This window comes from Ursus arctos, chromosome X (genome assembly GCF_023065955.2).
Source record: "Ursus arctos isolate Adak ecotype North America chromosome X, UrsArc2.0, whole genome shotgun sequence".
Classification (NCBI taxonomy): Eukaryota; Metazoa; Chordata; class Mammalia; order Carnivora; family Ursidae; genus Ursus; species Ursus arctos.
Window position 1 is genome coordinate 11102502 of NC_079873.1, and position 12307 is coordinate 11114808.

General features: G+C 39.2%; 1 protein-coding gene across 1 annotated transcript in view; it reads right to left on the reverse strand.

Moving 5' to 3' along the window:
- FANCB (FA complementation group B) overlaps nt 1-12307 on the reverse strand; it is a 275840-nt gene that overhangs the window by 215533 nt on the left and 48000 nt on the right. Inside the window, exon 11 of the transcript XR_008958663.1 lies at nt 1568-1694. The gene's annotated coding sequence lies outside the window, so the exon portion shown is untranslated. The remainder of the gene's footprint in view (nt 1-1567; nt 1695-12307) is intronic.

Sequence of the window (12307 nt, forward strand, 5' to 3'; positions counted from 1 at the left end):
TTTGGCAGAACATCTGGCTGAAGTTTATAAAATGAAAAAGCAGGACCAGGGTTGAGTTAAAGATTGGGAAAGTCAAACTGTAGTATATGCTAGAGTAAGGGCAATTACAGGTTTCAAAGGAGAACTGGATAGAGAGTGAGTGAGGGCCCTGAGAAATGAGGGAAGGGGACATGTCAGGAGGGTATAATAATGAAAGAAAGCCCAGTATTGGGGGGACATGCTGCGGCCAGAGAAGAAAGACACCCACTGAGCGATTCCCAGTGATGAGGGTTGGCCAAGGGATTCTTGAGAACTGGAGTGCCTATGATTCCATTTTATAGGGCGAGTCTTGACTATTCTGAGTTGTGATACTCCTCTATTCCCCCTAAACCCTCCAAAAAAATCTGTCCCAGTAGCACTCTGTGTTGGTGCAGAACAGTACTCCAAGCCAGAGGTGAGGCAGCCATGGAGACAGCACAGGTGGTATGGAGAGAAGAAAGCAGCTGCCAGGGTTCAGGGGGTGACAGGGAAAGAGGCCATGGCATGGACTGACCACAAGAAAGTCAGATGCAGAGAACTGCCCAGACCGCTTGATCAGCACATTAAATTTTCTACCACCTGAGGCATTGTGTCTCAGGACTGTTTATTTGACATTGAAGGGAAAAGAGACACAACTCTGTAAGGCAGAAGGACTGGGGGATTTCCAAGTAGTTGACCCTGGGGTTACACTTATAGCTCATACAACAAAGTTATCAGATTGCAGTGAATAAATACCCTTGGGTAGATAAAAAAAATGCAATAATAACTATGTTAGGTATAAGTTAAAATTAATACACTTATGGAAGGGGGTCAGTAAAAATCACATTGGACTGTAGAGATAAAGTAACGTTACAAACGTCCTGATGCTAACTTTAATAGAAAAGACTGGCCTTTCATCTTTGGATCCTTAACTTACAAAAAAAAGGTGCACTATTTCCAAAAGGTCAGAGAAATAATGACATGGTTTTGACTCAAATTACAGTGAAAGAAAGAGTAAAGTGATTGGAAGAGAAGAGGGAGAAGTTGATTGCCACTGTACTAGAATTTTCACAATTTTAATCTAGAAATTCAGGAAACTAAATAAAAGCTACCTTATATCTTACATAATAGAATTTATATAATAAGCAGGTAAAAGTCTTCAAGCTTGGGATGTCACAAATCAGAACATATTCTAATGCCAAAAGAAATCATTTCAGACATAAGGTGTATTTCCAAAGCCTAAAAAAATATTCCTTCACATACCCACCCAACAACTATATGTGAGAACATCTGTGCTTAACTGCAGAGTGACTGAAGTTTTATAGAGACTAACATCTCTCTAGGACCTCAATGTGAATCAGAATTTGACAAAGTAGTGGGAATGAATACGTATGTGAAATATTAATATATCCTGATTCCCAAGGCAAAAGTAACAACCCAGAAATTTTGGGGTTCAAGAATTCCAGAGTACTTGCTAATTAACTTGGATATATTAGAATAAGTTAGAATATGCTAAAGTAATAATTCTAAAATTCTCACTCCTATAACACAGCAAAAGATTATTTCTTACTCAAAGTCTTTAGAAGATCTAGGAGACTGGGCAGGATTGCTGTTCCTCACGTGTTGGCACAATTTTCCACATTGCTTAGATTTTATGGTTTCTCCATCCCAAAATATACTCCCACAATTGCTGCAGCCTAGGAAGAGAACATGGAAAATCATAAACTGGCTTCCATCCATAACTCACATTTTAGTCACATGACTACATCTAACTTTAAGAGGGCATGTGCCACAACCAAAAAAAGGAGGATCAGAAATCTTGGTGGCAAATATTAGTAATGTCTACTACAGATACAGAGCGGATCTTCAGATTTTACTTGTATTCCTATAGGAAAGATAAAATGAAATGTCTCCAGGTATTTCTAAGCACAAGAAGCTTTTTCCCACCTTCCTCCCACTTGTTTCCTACTTCAGTATGGTGTGACCCCCCCCCACCAAAAAGGAATAAAAAACAGACTTTAAATACGTTATTTATTTTAATCCAATCCACATAACCAGTGAAGGACTAAGAGTTTTATCTATTGTAGGGTTACTTAAACTTGGCATTATTAACGTTTTGGGCCAGATCCTTCTTTGGGGCTGTGCTTAGAATATTTAGCAGCATCTCTGGTCTCCACCCACTAGATGCCAATAGCAACCCTCCCACTATGGTTATCACAACCAAAAATGTCTCCAGATATTGTTAAATATCCCTGGGGGGTAAAATTGAGAACTGGTTGAAAAGGCCTTTTCTTTTTGCTTCCTTTGACAACTAGGAAGAGTTCAGATCCTTTAACACATGTGTATTTGTGATAAAATAACCCAGTATCGAGGACGGGTAGTAATAGAACAAAGAGAATACACTTTCTCCCAGATCTACCACTGAGACTTTGGGCAAGTCTCCGAATCTCTTCTTTATCCTATCTATAAAATGGGGAGAATAATGCTACCTGGTTCACAAGCTTATTGCAAGCATTAAATGAGATAATAAAAAACTCCTACTTTTCTGTTTTAGGAAATTACTTCTGTATAAACCCAGTTCCTATATAAACATGGAATCTATTTCTGCACTTTCTGTCCTGTGTTACTTTTCTCTCTGCATATTCCTGGAAGAATTCCTCACTGTGTTGATTAACCACTGTTACTATTAAGCTCTGTATTACCTACAGGTGACTTGTCTGGGAGACGCAGCCATCAGAAAGGGGGCTGGAAAATGAGAAGTGAAGAAAACGGCCTGCAGAAGCCCTGCACCAACGTTCAGATACTTTTCTCACTGGGAAGTCCCCCAAGTGAGTTAAGACAGTTTATGGACTGTTCATTCTTAAGCCCCTGCACCATCTGGTGCCTCGCACATAGGTATAGGCACACAATGCATGGTTGCTGAGGGACTAAATGACCAATTTCAGACATAAGTCAAACGAGCTTACCATGACTGGGTTTCCCCAAATCACCTTAGGTTAGAAGTCCCAAATTAGGTGGAATGAAGAGAGGGAAGGTATTAACACAGGCAGAACTGGCATCAGCAATAAGTGACAGGTGACAGTCTGACATTAAAAGAGGAAATTAAATGGCAGACAGTAATTAAAAAATAAAACCCACATGCTCTGGAGAGTAAGCAGCCATACATATCACAATAACCCCTTAGCTGCATTACACTCTCAGTGCATAATAATTGACATCCCTAATAATGACTCTGACACTTTAAAAAATGCTAATATCTGTTCAGCATGTTCTATTTTTAAAAATTCAGACTACTGTGTATGGATTTGAGAAAGATTTCCAGCACAGACTTATAAACTATGTGATTTGCAATATACCTTAGAGATGAGCTAATTTGTTGTCTAGGTGAAGAAAGTCAGTCACAGAAAGGTAAAGTACACTTCTCCAAGTCCATGTGCCCATAGAAGCAGAACTAGAACTAAAGTTTTACTTTGCTGACTTGATGGCAAGCTCTTTCCACTAAGGCACGTCTCCGAAAATATAAATATATTTCTTTAACTTATTAAAATTGCCAAATTTAGTATTTGGCAACTCAATAAGGGTGTACTTCAACTATATGGAATTTTCCTGCCTGAGTTATTAATCAACTGGTCCTTACTGAGCCTCTGTGTTGCTAAAAAAAAATAGTTTAGATCTGGTAGGTGTGTCAAAGAAGAGAGAAAGCATGATGCCTGACTCAAGTGACTGAACTTTCTAGAAGGGAAGGGACAATTTACATGTAAGAAACCAGAGTGATGTAAAGCAGTGTGAGCTGTGGCAATGAGTCTGAGGATGTGGAAACCAACTCTAGGTCAAGGATGGCACAGGGGTAAGGTGGGACAGGTCACCCATGTTGGACCCAGAGGATAATATAGACTTTGGAAAAGAAAACAAAGATGTCCCAGATGCAAAGAAGAAGATTAGAAAACTCTTGAAGGGGATGGAAGCCTGCATCACATTTTCTAAACCATTCATTTGAACAGGTTATCTCACGAGTATGAGTTATTTATGAAGATAGGGGAGAGGGTGGTTACAGGAAATATTAAAAATTTAGCCTGCCCTGGACAATCTAAGTTGAAGGGAGGGGAGAATAAGGAAAATGGCCCAACTGTTCTAGAATATCACTGTCTGATAGAAATATAATACATACCACACATGTAATTTAAAATTTTCTAGTAGCCCCATTAAAAAAAGCAAAATGCAACAGATTACAGGCATATCTTGGAGACTGCAGGTTCCATTCCAGACCACAATAAAGCAAGTATCACAATAAAGTGAGTCAAATAAATTTTTTGGTTTCCCAGTAGGTATATAAGTTATGTTTACACTATACTGTAGTCTGTTAAGCATGCTATAGCATGATGTCTAAAAGAAGTACACACCTTAATTAAAACATACTTTATTGCTAAAAATGCTTGACTTATTTCACTTAGCATAATCTCCTCCAGTCCCATCCATGTTGCTGCAAGCAGAGAAAGACAATTATCATATGGTTTCACTCATTTATGGAACATAAGAAATAGGAAGATCGGTACGAAAAGGAAGAGAAGAATGAAGTGGAGGGTAAACAGAAGGGGGAATGAACCACGAGAGACTGTGGACTCTGGGAAACAAACTGAGTGCTTCAGAGGGGAAGGGGGTGGGGGATTGGGATAGGCCAGTGATAGGTATTAAGGAGGGCGCATATTGCATGGTGCACTGGGGTGTTATACGCAAATAATGAATCATAGAACATTGCATCAAAAACTGGGGATGTAATGTATGGTGACTAATATAACAAAATAAAAATTATTAAAAAAATAAAAATAAAAAAATAAAATAAATAAAAAATGCTAACCATCATTTGAGCCTTCAGCAAGTCATAATCCCTGATCACAGATCACCATAACAAATAGCGTCATAATGAAAAGGATTGAAGTATTGTGAGAATTACCAAAATGTGTCACAAAGACACAAAGTGAGCAAATGCTGTCGGAAAAATGGCATCAACAGACTTTTTGATGCAGGGTTGCCACGAACCTTCACTATGTGAAACATACAATATCTATGAAGCTCAATAAAATGATGTATAACTGTAAATTCATTTTTTTTTTAAAGATTTTATTTATTTATGTGACAGAGAGACAGCCAGCGAGAGAGGGAACACAGCAGGGGGAGTGGGAGAGGAAGAAGCAGGCTCCCAGCGGAGGAGCCTGATGTGGGACTCGATCCCAGATCGCCAGGATCACGCCCTGAGCCGAAGGCAGACGCTTTAACGACTGCGCTACCCAGGCGCCCCTGTAAATTCATTTTTAAAATATATTTACTAGAATTTGATATATCCAAAATGTTATTTCAATATACAAAACTCAATATACAAAAACTATTGAGATATTTGACATTCTTTTACTAAGTCTGACATCTAATGTGTATTTCACACTTATATCTCAATTTGGATGCTAAATTCATTAGAAATATTTGATCTGTATTTAGATACTATAAGATTTATAACTGAAAAGATGAATTCACATACTGAAGTTGTTTCAAACATAGCTTAAAGTTTTCTATTAACTGAATCGAATACCAAAAATCATTTTAATATTCGCATCCACATTGACAAAATTGCTTCAGTTTTTAAATTTAAATGTCAATTAAAATTAAATAAATTAAAAGTTCAGTTCCTCAGGACTACAGGTCAAATTTCAAGTGTTCAATCATACATGTGGCTAGTGGCTACAAGTTAGGCTGCGCAGGTCTAGAGGCGGGTTCCCAGGTGACATAAGGCCCATGGATGGCAGACTCGAGTATCTGGACGGAAAATGCATACGAGCTAGGACACAGCACAGAGCCGCTCTATACTAGTTGCCAAGAAGGAAGACGATATCATGACAAAAACAGATTTCCAGGGAGGCTAATCTATAACAGAATAAAGAAATCAAAAAAAGAAAAAAATACAACAAAGTCAGGGAGACAAACCGACAGTTTATCATAGTAAATAAAATGTGAAATAATGAAGACTAGAAGTGGAAGTGGGAAAAAAGAATGAGGCGTAGGCAAGGATCTGAGAAGCTGTTTGCTAGATAGAAGAACTGACAGGGCTGAAGAATAGATGGGACACAGAAGAGCCCCAGCTAAAGACCTCAGAGGGACCTGGGCTTTGTTTGCTTTGTGTTATGTTGGGATTTTGTTTTGTATTTGTTTTTTCTCTCTTCTATCTTCTACACACATTTAACACGGAAAATGATATTCCATAGTGGTTTTCAGGACAGTTTTTTTAAAAGAACGTTTCTGTGACTCTGCTTTTATTTGTTTCTTTTTTAAGTAATCTGTGCACCCAACATGGAGCTCAAACTCACAAGCCTGAGATCAAGAGTCACCTGCTCTACAGACTGAGCCAACCAGGTGTGCCTGGAGTTCACAGATTACTTGAAATACCTAGTGAATTCCTGGGAATGTAATGGGTCAATTATTATGGAGAACAAGAAGGAAGGAAGGGAGGGAAGCAGACAGGAGAGAAGGGGAAGGAGAAGAAGAAGGAGAGAGAGAGAGGCTATAAGTTTTAAGTTTAATATTTACCAATAAATAGATGACAGATCAAACCATGTGAGTGAGTGAGATCACCCAGGGAGGTATTTCGAGTGAAAAGACAGGAGCCACCCCAGGAACAATACATTTCTAGGGACACAGAAGTCTTCAAAGGAATGCTTCTAGTGGGCAAAGAGACTGAACCAGACAGGTTAGGTTTGTTCCATGGCCTCATTCACTCAACCAACATTTATTGAGACAAAGGCCTAGGTGTTCACATTCTAGATACAAGCCAGGTGGGCTGCCCTGGAAGAGTGCACTGCTAGGCTCGCAGCCAGGACTGAACCCCAGATGGCTCTGCCTGCAGCAGCGTCTCTGTCCTATACAACAGGAGTCATGTACAGTGTCACCGACAGTCTTCCAGCCTTGGAAATAGATCAGTCTAAATTCTATCCTGTTTCCTCAAAGTTTCATTCGCCATGTATAAAAATGCTCTTCAAGGAAGATCTTACTTTTCTTAACAGCAACCAAGTAATTAGATTCCTATCTTGGAGGGAAAAGACAAGTTAGGGATGTGCAGAGTTGGGATAATGTAGGCATCTTCCTGTATATAGTAGTGATGGTGCAGGAGTCTGTGCAGGGCTTTGGGAGGCCAGTTGGTGTTGGACTCCCACCCATGAGCTGTTGCAGTAAGATGGGTGTGGAAGTACAGAAAAAAACACAAATTATGATGCAAGAAAATTCAGAAGACATTTAGTTCAATATGAACTGATGACACATTATACCATTTAATATTTGAAAGGAGTAGTACTCAAATTGAATTAGGATAGAAAAGTCTAACTTTGTAACTTCTCTTTCCATAGAAATGTCACAATATTTTCCATTACGGATCAAAAGGACCACCATATTTTCACCTGCTCTAACAACAGATTTTTAATGCTATCCTGGAGAACAACTGCAGCTTTATATTTCTTAGTAATGAAACTTCTATTTCCCCTGCCTTGTAATGTGAAGGAATGTGTAGTATTCTGAGTTCAAATTGTGAAATACAATAGAGAAAATTACCCATTTTAGAAACATACTTCCTTCTATTGCATAACTGACTTTAGAAAAAAAAAAAGACCTTTAAAGGAAGAATTTATTCATTAAATCTAACCATTTGCACAAAACAATGCTCTCCCTCAATTCAATCTTTACCTCTCTCCTCCCAAATTTTTCGTAAAAGATAGAACTCAGTCTCATTAACTTTACACTTCTCTCAATGACATTCAAGATTTTGAAATCAAAGAACCACGGAACGTGCAATAAGGAAAAGCAGTTGCCTGGAGTGTCCTTCTTTCCCCTCCATCTGACATCTCCTACATGTCATCTATGTGTCAGTTGAAATATCCCTCTTGGAAAATGGAGCTGACTCATGTGAATTTCTCTGTGCCCTTACAACACCTCTATTCTCTTGGAGAAATCTGCTTGCATTTTTCTTACATGTGAACACATCTCTGTGCCAATCCTTCGGAACAGGACCCATATCATGCACATCTTTGTATCTCTGGAGATTAGCTCAGTAACTGGTCTAGGAAGTACCCAATAAATACTTGTGTAAGAAATAAAGAATGGGGGACGCCTGGGTAGCTCAGGTCATGATCCCAGGGTTCTGGGATCGAGTCCTGTATTAGGCTCCCTGCTAGGCAGGGAGTCTGCTTCTCCCTCTGCCTGCCGCTCCCCCTGCTTGTGTGTGCACTCTCTCTCTCTCTGACAAGTAAATAAATAAAATCTTTAAAAATATATATATTAAAAAAAGAAATAAAGAATGGATATATAAATGAATAAGTGTTCAACTAAATTATAAGAAATAGATTCAGAGCTTAAATTCTTAGCTGTATTACCTTGAGCAACTCATTCCACCTCTCTGAGCTTTCATTTCCTTATCATAAAAAAGATCAATAGTGGATTGCCTGGTGGACTTCTCAGGGTACTGGAAAGCAGCACATATGACAATATTTGTAAAAGGTCCTGATAAATGGTAAAGTACTATGTAAATGTTAGTTATTGTCTAGTGTCTGGGTAGAGACATAAAAGCTTAAAGCCTAGCCAAGTGTAGAACAGGGATAGGAAATAAATTCCCTACATCTGGGAATGCGTCATTATTGACCCAGATCCCAAAACAAAATCCTAAGAAACATCCTTGACTCCTCCTTCTCCTCACTCCTAACACCCAAATAGAACCAGTAGTACCTGTTTCACCATCACTGGGGACAATACAGACAAAAACAAGTATACATTCAAGCTTCCACCCCTCCTGGTAGCAGCAAGTCCACTTCCTCCCTCTATTTCACATCTCCCCATAATTGACCATGACCTCCAGGGATTACCCAATCCAAGGAGTGGGATCAGGGTGAGAAGCATGGTTTTGGCTCTTCATATAAGTGAAGAACCAAGTAGAGAACTGGTATCTGACAGAGTTCTCACAGAATTTTGCTGTCGTAAACAGGTCCTGTACGGTTGACTGCTGGAAAGACTGCTCAAACACCCATCTCTGGTTTTGAGGAGTGCCACATCATGCACCACCAGGAAGTTAGGCCTGAAGGAGCCTCCAGCACCAGCCACAGACTATGCCCAAACCAGCCCTTCTCCATAAACTCCAAAACCCTCGTCTCAGTGGCTGCTCAGCAGTCCCCTTGCTTTAGTCCTATTTACAGGATGTCACTGGCCATCTAGTTCTCGAAGAGGTCTTCCTGGCCTATGCTTACAGGTCTCCTTAACTTTGAACCTTGGGAAGCAGCATTGTGTTCCAGTATCTTTTCCCATACTGAATACTGGATGCCTTCTCTTGATACTTACATAACCAAAGGAATTCAGTAGATTTTGTTGAACGATGAAGATCAGTTGCAAGGACACCACCCGCCCGCCACAGGTACCCCATTCGATATCTGCCTTGACAGGCCATCTATCACACAGGCAGTCACAAAGTTCTGCCATTCTGATGCCAAAATATTTCTCAATTCCATTAATTTTCCTGGCCACTACCTTTTTCGGGCCACATCTTTCACTTGGATTACTGTGGCTGCTTCCTAACACCACCTGCCTTTTATTACTGCACTCCCATCCACTCTCCCGATGATAGCCAGAGTACTCTTTCCAGACACAGATCAGATCCTGTCCTCTTTGTTTACAACAAGTGCAGCACTTCTCATTGTCAACCTAGTGAACCCCTTGATGTGATTTTACAAGACCTTCATGGTCTGGCCCCTACTTACTTCTCCAGCTTTACATGTCATCTTCCCCTGCCTTCCCCACTGCCCACTGGTCCCTTTCCTTCTCTCCTAGTCCTTGTTTCCTAATTTACTTTCCCTTTCTGGCAAATACTTCTCTCTCTCTCTCTCTCTCCCTCTCCCTCTCTCCCTCTCTCCCTCTCTCCTCTCTGCTCCCTCCCTCTCCCATCTCTCACTTCCCAGCCTTTCCCATTCTTGTTCCCCAGCCTGAAATAATCTCCCTTCCATTCTTTACTGGTATACTTCCTACTATCTTCACGTCACAATTTAAAGCCACTTCAGTGAAAGTCTTTGCTGATTCTCCAAGACTAGGTTAGAGTCTTATCTTGTATGCTCCCTTAACTATTGAAGTAACTTTATTGTATTATAACATCCATCATGTTGGTACTGTAATCGTCCATCTCACTTGTTCTGTCTTTTTGTGTTTCCCACCTAGAAGGGATGTTCATTGAGGGCAAGGACTTTGTAAGAGTTTAATCCATAGGAAGTACAGAATAAAAATGTCACACAAATGAATAAAACCTAATAAAATATAATATCAAAAGCAACTGAACTATTAGGTAGGTGTGGAGTGGTGGTAATAAATAGTCTTTGCTACGGTACAAATTTGATTATACCTGAATTTTACATTCTTGAAGTTTAAATCTGAAAAAGATAACTAGAAAAAAATAAAAATAAAAAAGATAACTAAAAAGACAGATGGCAATAATCTCAGCTATTCAGATCTTTATGTGAAAATAGTATTTTTATTAAAATGAATTTTATTATAGTTATAAAAGATGTTAATTTAACATAAGGAGACTGGGGGAATAGTACACAGGAACTTTGTACTATTTTTGCAACCCTTCAGAAATCTAAAATGATCTAAAAAGTTTTTAAATATGCTTTTTTTATATGCATTCTCTCCTTCTTAGCTATGTAATCCTCTTCAAAATAATTCCACAAATATGTCAAGCCAAAGAGATGAGAATTGAATATTTTCTGAAATTAATATTGATCAAGAATTTCAGATATGTACTCCAAGTGCCTAAAATATTCTGTTCATTGCATCACTAAGAACATCATAATGAGTTTGGTCTATTATAACTTTCTCCTCTTACTGTAAAGATAAAAGCAGATATAGAAAATTAAGGTATTTTTACCATAAACAGCTTTGATTCTCAAAACTCCATGATGTCTACAATGACTAAAATACTATTTTTAAGTAAGAAACTACTACGTCAGTGTAGTTGAAATACATTGCAATTGTACCACAGGTCACTAATAATATGTGTCTCAATTACAGAAAACCCTTAAGAGAGGGAGAAAAAAAATCTTGTGGAAAGCAAAGCTCCATGGTGAGGATATAAGCTTAATAAAGGCCAGTAAAGCAGGAGAGAAAGTGTCTAATTTCATGTTTTCATTACATTTTAAAATACATATTCAGAAAATGCTGCCCTCAAACAGATTAACCCTGTCATACAGTTGACTTATCTTTCTGACATCTGACATGGCATAAAACATACCATAGAATAAGACAAGATATTTAATATAATCTATGACATATATAACCTAGTTATTTTAAAAGATGATGATTTCAGTTCTCTTTTAGTCTGCTACAAATTTATATAGTCACATAACCAGGCCGAGTTAAACTAATGTAAAGTGATATTAAATGGGGTTTTTCTTATCAGCTGGGGGTCCATGAAGACCCCAAAGCTGAGGTCCACGGGTATCTAGTATCTCGTCATCCTAAAGACAAGTGATGACGTAGTCACCTCATGACTGGGTCAGTGACCATCACCTACCTCCAACTTCTTTAGGAGAAACACTGAAGATTTATTAGGAAAATGAGAAGAGTGGTGATTTTTCAAAGTGAGAAGAAATGAGAGCACCCTGGCGTTTTTCTTTTCATTCTCATGGGGACATTCTCCCCTCCTTCAAACTAGGTCAAGGGGGATAAGGGAGGAGCAAGAAACTCCTGTGGGAAGATGGGAGGATAGGACTAGGAGAGAAGGAAAGGGACCAGTGGGCAGTGGGGAAGGCAGGGGAAGATGACATGTAAAGCTGGAGAAGTAAGTAGGGGCCAGACCATGAAGGTCTTGTAAAATCACATCAAGGGGTTCACTAGGTTGACAATGAGAAGTGCTGCACTTGTTGTAAACAAAGAGGGGACAGGATCTGATCTGTGTCTGGAAAGAGTACTCTGGCTATCATCGGGAGAGTGGATGGGAGTGCAGTAATAAAAGGCAGGTGGTGTTAGGAAGCAGCCACAGTAATCCAAGTGAAAGATGTGGCCCGAAAAAGGTAGTGGCCAGGAAAATTAATGGAATTGAGAAATATTTTGGCATCAGAATGGCAGAACTTTGTGACTGCCTGCGTGATAGATGGCCTGTCAATGCAGATATCAAACTGGGTACCTGTGGCAGGTGGGTGGTGTCCTTGCAACTGATCTTCATCGTTCAATAAAATCTACTGAATTCCTTTGGTTATGTAAATAGCAAGAGAAGGCATCCAGTATTCAGTATGGGAAAAGATAC